The sequence below is a fragment of the Ambystoma mexicanum genome, chromosome 2q (genome assembly GCF_040938575.1).
Source record: "Ambystoma mexicanum isolate Mex_15411 chromosome 2q, UKY_AmexF1_1, whole genome shotgun sequence".
In the NCBI taxonomy this organism is placed as follows: Eukaryota; Metazoa; Chordata; class Amphibia; order Caudata; family Ambystomatidae; genus Ambystoma; species Ambystoma mexicanum.
This window is the reverse complement of record NC_090924.1, coordinates 625019099-625030034: the sequence shown is the minus strand read 5'-3', so window position 1 is coordinate 625030034 and position 10936 is coordinate 625019099. Positions and strand designations below refer to the sequence as shown.

Sequence of the window (10936 nt, the reverse complement as noted above, 5' to 3'; positions counted from 1 at the left end):
TAATACTCCCTGCGCAACTAGCAGGTGTAATCTTTATTACCCACTGATGGAACTTGATTCATCGCCCACAGAAGTATGAAGGGCCTAGTCGGCATAGTCAGGCTTGCAACTTGTTGCACTGCATTGTCCCATTCCTGAAATGCTGACGTTCAGCATGAGCTGTCCATCCAGTGTGCAACTATTCGCCAAAAGGTATCATTATATGCCCAGGTCCTCACAGCATTATGCAGCTATTGCCATGACATGCCTAAGTTGTCATTCCATGTTCTACATGTTGCCATCCTATGCTTAGGTGCTCTCACTATATGGCAGATTACTTATTTATTTAGTTCTTATGAATTAGTTTGAGAATATTAAAACCTACATACATATGTTCCATATAGGGACATTTTGCCATTAAATGCTCATGCACTCAGACCTTTTGGCAGGTATTTTGTTTATTATTGGTGTTATGTACTGCATCATATGGCAATATGAATGCTTAACCTCATAGCCTACCCACTTCGCTTGCCTTCCCCAGTAGAGCTATAGGGCAGTTTCGAGGAACTCTTTGTTTCCTAAACTTGCTTAATATTGCTGGGAAATGTCCCCTTTTTCCCCCAATGCCTGACGCTTTCCATTTCTTTTACATCTCTCTACTATTCCTCCTTACGAGCATTTGAAGCGGCCTCGTTGCTCACCAACAGGAGATGCCTACTGGCTCTTGCCACACTTTCAGTTCTGAGTGAAATTGTGCGCTTCATTTAGATAATAATTAACATAAAAATAAGCAGGTTATAATGAACATGAATTCTTGTATTTAATATTGGTGCGTTAATTTTAAGTAGAACTCAATAAAACGTTAAATTCCAATTATTTATTCATTTTAAAGATGCAGTACAGTGTGGGTTAACAGCATAAGAGCAACTTGAGGGTGGCGTATTCTAGTGTTTCACCCAGGCAGTCATTAAATCTACGCACGATTCATACAGGGCCAATTTCCTTTAATTTGTAGCTTTATCGTTTAATATGTTCAATACATTATAATTTAGAAAAGTTGAAAGCCCTGTGTTTTTTTAAAGGGACAGCCATGCAGAAAAAAACTTGCCCCAAAAAATGACCCAAAATTACAAGTACGGTTGGGCACCTCCTTATTTGCATGTATGAAGCTCTCGCTTCCAGAGTCCTGCATTCCGCTCTCATAATACGCTCACTGTTCCGCTATCCCGCTCCCTCCCTTCCGCTTCTCCTCCCTCTCTGATCACTTCCCTCACGCCGCTCTTGTCTTTCCCACCCTCCCTCTCACGCTGCCCTTCTCATTACTGTCATGATGCCCCCCGCCCCCTTTCTCCAGCTGCAGTTGTTGTTGCTAGCCAGGCATGCTAACTATGCTCTGATTGGTCACCTCCCTGACCGACGTCACTTCCTGTGTATAAAAAGTGTTTCGTGCGGCGCAGGGCTTCAGATTGGTCTTGCAGCTGTCAAGGGAGGCCGGAGTGCCAGGTAGGCGCTCGCGGGAGCCAGAGGCGTAGGAGCCAGACTAGCTGGGCTCAGGGCCGTGGAAGCGGGCAGCCTGGACGTTCCTGAACGCAACGCTTCTGTATTGGTGCAGCGGCCATTGGAGAGGGAATCGTCGCGTGTAAGGACAGAGCACGGACACAGAGAGACAAAGGATCCGAGTGCAAGGTGAGTCCAGAGAAAAGGCATGCGGGGTTATTCATTACGCAAGCAGTAATACAATTATCTAAGTGCAATCGCCTATGTGTGCAACAATCCATCTTATGCACGCGAACATCTTCACTGCTGCATTCGTATGCTGCGGAGCCCTGTTGTGCAGCATTGCAACCCATGTGCACGAGTCTTTTTGTTGCATTGGAATGTGTGTGCATGCATTTCTGTGTGCAGCACAGAAGTGTCATGTGCTCGAGGCTCGCTGTGCTGCAGTCTTGTGCATGACTCACCAGAGGGGCAATCGAATGAAGGTTTGTTGCGTTCTATGTTCATCCCTCACTGTGCAACCCCGCGTGCACGAGTTTCCAAACAAAATCTTGCATTCATGAACCATGGAGTGCAGCAAGCAATTGTATCGTGTCTGTGCCCAGCAGTGGAACATATCGGTGAAGTCCCTCTAGAGTGCAAAAATACAATTGACCATGTATGACTTCAAGGGTGCCGAAATAGTTTCATTTGCAGGACCCGCATTGGGCAAAATGCACGCGCCCAGTGAAACATTAGAATTCCGAGCCTCATTCTGCAAGAACACATTCGTGAGGCTGTGTGCAACAGGTGTGTTCTGTTTTTGAATATAGCGCGCCTTTACCATGTCAACGTGCAGCTATATAATTAGATTTACTTCCTCAGTGTGCAGCAATGCAATTATATATTAATGCTCCCTGTGGTGCAAAGAAGCGCTCGCGAAATGCACGTCTCGCCCTGAGTATGCTGCGCTGGAATCCTAGTGTCTGCGTGAAATTGTGGTGTCGAGTAAAACATGTAGGCGCGCATCTGTGAGCTCTGTTTGAGCGGAATGGTGCGCGCTCGTTATTTGAGCTGTAGTCACCGCGGTAGTCGTGTTATATGCGCAAGCCTCTGTGCAAAATCGCGCTAGTGCGCGCGAGGGTCGGCGTGCAGCACTGCGGCGTTGTGCAGCGTCGGAATCTTGCTAAGTGTGCATGCCGTGAAAGCGTCTTTTACGGGGAGTCGCCAAACACTGACACATTACACTCATGTGTATACCCATGGTAACGTCACCTGTGTTATCACACGTTCTTTATTGAATCCAGTGTGCACGTGCGTGCTAGGGGACAGATTATCGAACGTGTGCACCAGTGCCAAAAAAACAGCATAGCTTTAGATAATACGAAAGAAGCAATGTTTTATTATTTATTTTTTAAGCGGCGAGACCGTTTTCATGTTCTTTTTTCTCCTGATTTTTTTTTTTATTTTTAAAATAATGCGGATTATGGCAAAACCCGTTTGCCCTGCTCCCTGTTGTACAAGCACCAACAATGTGCTAATGGTGTAATAATCTTGCCGGCACTGGCCAGGTAAAGTTTACCTTGCGGAGAGGCCCGTTTTAGTGGACAGGCCACGGCACGATAAGGAGCGGCTCTGTGGGTAACGGCCAATGCTGCAGACTTGTTGCGGTCTTTAATACATGCCTCTCTGCCCCTCCGCAGCGTCTGCAGGCACGAACAGTTAGTACATTGTTGGGCCCCAACGCTGCTGCATTGTGAGTTCTACACAGCCCAGCATTAGTCATCCCGTGCTGCACGCATCCCCTTTGTGCGACATCTAGAAATGCAAAGCGAGCTCAATGAAAGTGGACCACACTCGGCCGGGTGGCAGGGACGTCATTTCACCAAAATGCCAGGGTTAGTGAAAGTGACATCACACGACCCTTGACCCCCCTGATGACATCACAGGAAGTGATGTCATTTGACCCACCCCAAAGCGATTTTGTGGGAAGCATGGAACATGACCTCTCACCCGTTGACAAAAGAGGAAGTGGCATCACATATCATTGTACACTATGAAAAATATGGTTAAGATACTGTGATGTACATTTCATACAAGAATGGATGCCATGTGTATCGTTAAGATCAGTGTGTATAGGCCCATATTACCAAATTACTGTGAATGCAAGCAGAAGTCCATGACCAAATGATAATGATGTGTTATATATATATATATAGCACTTAGACTTAAGCACTTTACATAGAAGAAATATACACCCAATATCACCCAACCTGCGTTGGTACCCATTTATCGACCTCAAAAGGATGAAAGGCTGATTTGAGGCGTTTAAGAACAGACTAAATCAGTGACTCACCCCCTGAAGTGTGCCTGAAATAAACCTTTAATGAGTCTAGCAATTATTGTATAGAATTCCAGAAAGAGACATTTTTTGGCATTCCTATTCTTTCTTATTTAGGGTCAGTGCTGAAAGTGACTTGTGGCACTCCTGTTCTTATTTTCTTCTTTTTTTTAAGGGGCCTGATCAAGAAGGCCAGCCACTCCAGAATTAAAGAGCCACATGGTGCTGGCCACAACCCAGGAGCTTCCATTACAAAAAAATATTTATATATTTTGTTTTATTAGAGCTCGCACGGGAGACCACAGAGGTCGCACTTGCGACCTCTGGCGACCCCCAAATGACGTCGCTGCCGGGTCGTATTTCTTGTGAATGGTTTAAGGTGGAAAATATAAGGGGCGCACTGGTCTATTCTAAAATTAAATCTGTCAATAAGCATGTATCTACAGAAAATGTCAGATTATGCAAGTATACTGAGCACAATCCCTGAACCACAGCGCCATCTGATCCATTACAACATCTGTGTTCATTCACATGAGTAATCCATGCAATTCAAAGGCCCTGGGCCCAGCGTTGTGACACTTGGGCTATGACGGGTAAATGCCCAGAGCTCAAATGTGACAGTCCAAGGGGAGGATATGACTTGCTCTCCCCGTTTCCTGCCCTGGTTGCTTGAAGGTCCCTTGCTGTCAAATTGCTCCCACTTCCCCTCTCCAGTCTAGCTCTCTGCTTCCCTCACATGTCCTTCCCCCTATGACTTGTGAAGTGCTCCATTGCACTCAATAATGAACATTCGTCCCCTTGGACTCTGGTTAACCATCTAACAAGTCTCCATTCTTTTTCGCCTGGGATCCTGTCCTCGCTGATGGGCTCCTTCAGAGGAAAAATGTCTGTTTTTCCAGCTGTAATCAATACAGCTTCCTACAGACTGCACTGAAATGTCCACAACCATTCATGTTTTGTATATCCTAGGTCTGCACTGTTGCTTCCCAAATTGTCGCATTTTGTCAGTAATGCGCATCTCGGTGATGGTATTGGTGAAACGGTGTGCTCCCTGGGAACCGTACACATAGCCGTCTCTGATAGCACCAACGCAGTATCGCCGTATGCCATGCATTTAATGCAGCTCGTAATCCGCTTCCAGGATGTAGAGTTTGATTTTTTCCTGGTCAAAAGGTGAGTGCTACTGTAGAAGAGCAACAGTAAGCGCTGGAGCGGATAAGGCAGGGGACCCAAAGGCTCAGTATGCAGTTACTATGCTGCAAGTCCGGCCCAGTGGATGTAATCTTATGCCCCACTTAGCACCTGTGACTCTTACCTCCAGGGCTGCTACCCTTGCAGGCCCCATGGCACCATGCTAGTTCAGTCAAAGGAAGGCCTCCTTGAAAAAGTTCTGCTTTCAACAATTTTCTGAATGTTGGCTCGTTAGGTGGTTCTTAGATCCTGCTTACGAGCACTCGGGAGATTCGGGGTCTTCTAACTATATAACTCTGCCACATGCTTATGGTGTTGGACCCTTTTCTCACACATGGTATGTGGGTCATCAGAACGGAGGGTTGTGATTTCCTGCTTAAGGGAATGAGTCCTCTGCACAAGGGAGCTTGGGAATGAGTCCTGTCCACCAGGGAACCTGCAGAGAAGGTACCCAATGGCAGTCCAAGCTTCAAGGAAGCACAGCAGGTGAGGGAAGCTGACTGATGCTTACCTGGGAACACTCCTTGAAACTGCGCCTTGGAACTCCTTTAGCGTTGGGAGGGCCATTTATACCTTTAAAAAAAAAAAAAAAAAAATCAAACCATTCTCCCAAGTTGGGTGGGAGAGTTACAGTAGTCTGTACATGCTAACTTGATAACATGGCTTTCCAGACCTGCACAATTCGCATGCGGTTCTTAATGGCCTACATTTAATTACATGCACAAGCTAGAAACGTATAACCAAGAACACAATTGCATTCGAGAGAACTAATAGAAAGACAGTGATATACATATATGAATGTAAATGTAATTTGTTGATAGCGGATCTTTGTTTCCATCAGTTGCTGGTGTTATTGGGGGGGGGGCAGGCAAAGCTCGATGTATCTTTTGCAAGTGTATCTTTGTGTAGTTTGGTATTGTGTTGATGGCTAAGGAAGCGTTGACGTTTTAACCGACAACTGGAAAAGATGAGACTAGAAGGCCTATTTTTATTCAGAACTATATGTCTGCTTTATCATTTGGATGCATGTGTGTATGGAATAGTGAGATTCCAACGGGCAGGTTATTTTCTTTTATTGTGGACTTGCTGCAAGCTGCTAATTTGTAATATTGCAGTAACCTCCCCCTACATAAAGTTGAGGACCACCTTTTGATTCCTTTTATTTAAGTAAATCTGAGATTTTATCAAACCGTCTGTTTCTTGGCCCTAACTGTGGGCTGGGATGTGTGCTAGGGGGTATTAGATCAGGGATGCCCGCTTAAGTGAAAAGCCATACATTAACAAAAATATATCTCGCAACAGCCACCATGCGAGTTGCTGATTATGCACAAAAGAAAAAAGCCCCCTACTCACTCTTCCTACTATTTGATACGGTTGAATGAAGCCCTTTTCAACGTTCTCGCCATGTACGTCAGATTTGACGGAACTGTCCTGCAAAGGACTGCCTCCTGCTTCTCCAACAGAGTGCAACAGGTCTCATTGCTACCCAGAAAGCTGAGAAATTCCAGGCCACATCATGCACTTTGTCGTCTTAATCTCTCCATGGAACATCTAGGGGAACTCCTTGCCAGCTTAGCCTCAAGATACTGCAGCTTGATTGAAACATCTGTTATATGGACTCAAAGCCTGTATGCCAAGTGCCTTCCTAAAGCTCAACCCAAAAAATACTGAATTCATTCTCCTAGGAAACCCCACCAGACATGCCAAAGTCTAGAATTGTCTGAGAGACATGATGCATGTCTCAACTTTCACCAAGTTCAAAAGCGCTCAGGGTTTTCATCGACTGACCTCTCCTTCAAAACACATATTGCCAAGAACGCACAAGCAGAAGGGTATGAGCTTGTGCTCCTCCTCAACGGCAAGCCTTACTTGCCTGTCCAACTTTTCAGAACAATTATCCAAGCACTTGTAATCTCCCATCGGAATGTGGGACCACCCCGCTCACAGGAGTCCCAGTTAGCACCTTGGCCCCTCTGAAAGCGGTCCACCTTCACAGAATTATCATTTGCCCATTTCACACCCATCTTTAAGGAGCTGCACTGGCCACGCCTTCAAGTGTGCACCATGTTCAAGACAGCCTGCACCACCTTCGATATACTCTCAACCGAAACACCACTCTACCTGGCTGTGAAACTCGCCATCTCTGGAGGCCACTGTATCGCCATGTTGGGAGCAAAGCAGGAAACGGGCCCCTTCTTGCCACACGTCCTATCTCTGGAGGAACAAGTTACCAAAGCAGATGACACTGGCCCCACTCCATCCCGTGCTCTTCAAAGAACTTCTCAGCAATTGCTGATTGCTCCTCTTAACCCTAATTCTCCCCCTCTGGCGCTTCCCCTATCCCCCCCGCTCGCTTCTTTCTTCAGCTGAGCGTGGAGAGCGGTCGCCGGTAGCCCAAGGGGAACAGCAGGCCTGGGAAGCCCTGCCTGGGCCTCCGTGAGTGTTTTGATGTAAAATATTGAATAATTGCTTTTTCGCGCTCTGAGCGCGGTGTTTGGCCTGCTCCTGCTCCCCCCTCCCACTTCCTGGTCCTCCTATCCCTGCCCGCCCACCCCCCCCTCTGATTGGCTGTGTGCCTGCTTCCCCTCTGGCCTACTCGACGGCCGTTCCCCCCCGCTTGCTTCTTTCTTCAGCTGAGCGTGGAGAGCAGTCGCCGGTAGCCCAAGGGGAACAGCAGGCCTGGGAAGCCCTGCCTGGGCCTCCGTGAGTGTTTTGATGTAAAATATTGAATAATTGCTTTTTCGCGCTCTGAGCGCGGTGTTTGGCCTGCTCTCCCACTTCCTGGTCCTCCTCGCCCGCCCACACCCCCCTTCCTCTCCCTCTGCCTATAACCTCCCCCCGCCTGGGCAGCCCTCTGCCCGGCTAAGGGCCCCAGGCCAAGGGCGACTCCTACAGTGCGGCTCCCTGTGTGTCTGCAGGTGTCCGCAGGGGACGCCAGGCGCCAGTTCCACCTGTTCTCCGTTCCCCGGCCCACCCCTCCTACTCCTGGTTCATCCGCATGGGGCCTTGCCTCACTGAGCTCTCCCCTCGCAGGATTCTCAAACTTAGGTGGCCCGGTACCTAATACGCATTACTGTTTGCTCTGAACTGTGGTAAACTAGGGTGTTTTTCTCCCCTCGCAGGATTCTCAAACTTAGGTGGCCCGGTACCTAATACGCATTACTGTTTGCTCTGAACTGTGGTAAACCAGGGTGTTTTTCTCCCCTCGCAGGATTCTCAAACTTAGGTGGCCCGGTACCTAATACGCATTACTGTTTGTTTGCTCTAATTGTGGTAACTTGTGCCTGCCGCTCACTTCCTGTCTGCGTGCTCTCGTTTCGTCTGTCCCCCCCCCCCCTCCCTCCTACTCCATGGTGCTCTCTGTCTCGCCTATCTTCTCTAACTGCTTCTCCATTGACTATCCTGCTCTCCTCACTAAATCTGGTAGGAAAAAGTTTAAAAAGGACATCCTGGTCTCCAACCCAGGCCTCCCTATCGCTGACACCTACACTAGTGCCTGCTCTAAGGAAACTCTCACTGACATCCTCTTTTTCGTGCCTTCGTCTGACCTATGGACCCTTCATATGGTCTCTGTGCTCTCTCCTTTCTCCTCCTCTCCCATTAATGGTGGCACCCGTTGGGATGTCCTCTTGGCCCCCTTCCGCTCCTCTAAGGCCATCATTAATGTCTACGCTAATGGGACCATCTTGGTCCAAGGCCCTCAGGCCAACCTTCACCTCTTTGATAGACGCTTCCCACTCCTCATCAACTTCCTCTCCTCTCCTGCTGTCCCCCCTCCTCTATCCTTGGCTACCTTGCCTCTACCCTCCCTCCCTGCCCCCTCTCGTGCTCCCTCTTCACCTCCTTCTTCAACACCTCCGCAGGGCGTACCTCTGATCTGTACCCCTCCCCAGAAGTTCTTCAAGGATGGCAACCTTCTCCACATTGCCACTCTAAATTCTCGCTCTGCCATCAAGCACTCCTCTGATATCTGTCACCTTCTTGAGGAACTGGACCTCAACGTCCTCTGTCTCACTGAGACATGGTTCACAGCCAGCTCTGCCACCAGCTTTGACACACTCCTACCTGACGGTTACAAGATCCTCTCCATGCCCAGGCCTAACCGTGCAGGGGGTGGTGTTGCCCTTATCTTCCCTGAGTGGATTCCTGCCACTGTCACTCCTACGCAGACCTACTCCTCTTTTGAATGTCTTGTCTGCCGACTCTCTCTCTCTCCTAGCCATTCCCTTACCGTGGCTACTATCTATCGGCCACCTGGTCAAATTTCCTCCTTCCTCTCTGAGTGGGCTGACCTCTCCTCCTCACTCCTGTCCTCAACCACTCAACTCCTCTTACTTGGCGACTTCAACATCCACCTTGATGCCTCCAGTCCCCCCACTGGTCTCTTTCGTGACCTCTGCGACTCTCTCTCACTCTCTATTCTCCCGTCTGGGCCTACTCACTCTGCTGGGCACACTCTTGATGCTCTGATCTCTTCTGACCTTCCCCTCTCCGTCCCTCTCTCCACTCCTCTCTCCTGGAGTGATCACTTTCTCCTATCCTCCCACCTCACCCTCCCTACTCCACAGGCAAAGCCACCCTCTTCACTGCCACCCACCTTCTCGGTCATCCGACCCATGAAGCGTGTGTCATACCATAGCGTACCATTCTCGCCCCCCCCTGCCCCTTCGGCTGACTCCCACCCTGACACAGCCCTCTCCATGCTCCACTCTGCTATATCTGTTACTCTTGATATCCTTGCCCCCGTCATGAGAATCCGCCTGAAGCCCAAAGCCAAATGTAACTCCTGGTATGACTCGGATCTCGTCACCCTAAAACGCAAGTGCAGGGTTACAGAGAGGAAATGGCGTGCTTCATGTTCATCCTCTGACAAACTGGCCTGCCAGCTGCTCCAAAGGCAGTACCGGCTCTCCGTTCTCACCAAGAAGAGAGCCCTTATCCAAGCCCGCATCTCTGCGGCATCTAACAACTCCGCCGAACTCTTTAAAATCTGCAAGGAGCTGGTCAACCCTGTTGCAGTCTCTACCTCTCCTGTCCCCTCCCAGGCCCTCTGCACTGCACTGGCCTCTCACTTCATCTCTAAAACTCAGGACATCCTGTCCTCGCTCTCCTCCTTTCACCTCCCTCCTTCCCTTCCCGGCTCTTCCTCTGGCCCTTCTGCAGTCACCCCTCCTCCCTCTTTCTCTGCCTTTCCACTTTTCTCTGCTGACGAGGTTTCCAGACAAGTCCGATCTATGAAAGTCTCGTCTAAACAGGTTCACCCCTGTTCCTCCAAAACTATCAAGGACCACATCGACTCACTGGCTCCTGCCCTGGCTGACTTTTGCAACCACTCCTTCGCCTCTGGAGTCTTCCCTTCCCCCCTCAAGCACTCCCTTGTGCACCCTCTTCTCAAGAAACCCTCTTCCGACCCCTCCTGCCCGGCTAACTATCGCCCTATCTCCATCACTCCCTTCCTGGGCAAGCTCCTGGAGAAACTGGCCATCTCCCAGTTTAACCTCCATGCTGAATCTGTTGGTAGTCTTCATGACCATCAATCTGGCTTCAGAGCTGCCAGAAGCACGGAAACTGCTCTCCTGAACATCCGTGAAGACCTGCTCTTGAACCTCGATTCGAACACTCCGTGTGTTCTCATTCTGCTCGATCTCTCCTCTGCCTTTGACACTGTCAACCATGCCATCCTGCTCAATCGTCTCCGTGAAAACCTGGGTATCACTGGTCAGGCTCTGGCGTGGCTGACCTCTTTCCTTTCAAATCGACCCTCCCAGGTCCAACTGGGGTCCTTCCTCTCCGACATCTCTTTCTCCACCTGTGGTGTCCCCCAGGGATCTAATCTCTCTCCCTGGCTGTTCAACCAGTATCTGGCACTCCTTGCCCACCGCATCGCCGCTCTCTGCCCTAATTTCCAGTGCTATGCGGACGATACCCAGCTCATTTTCAGGCTACCCT

The 10936-nt window shown here is 49.2% G+C and overlaps 1 protein-coding gene across 1 annotated transcript in view; it reads left to right on the top strand.

Annotated features, from left to right (window-relative positions):
• Positions 1–1535: 1535 nt before the first annotated feature.
• Positions 1536–10936, top strand: part of SNN (stannin) — a 95312-nt gene continuing 85911 nt past the window's right edge. Inside the window, exon 1 of the mRNA XM_069647794.1 lies at positions 1536–1665. The gene's annotated coding sequence lies outside the window, so the exon portion shown is untranslated. The remainder of the gene's footprint in view (positions 1666–10936) is intronic.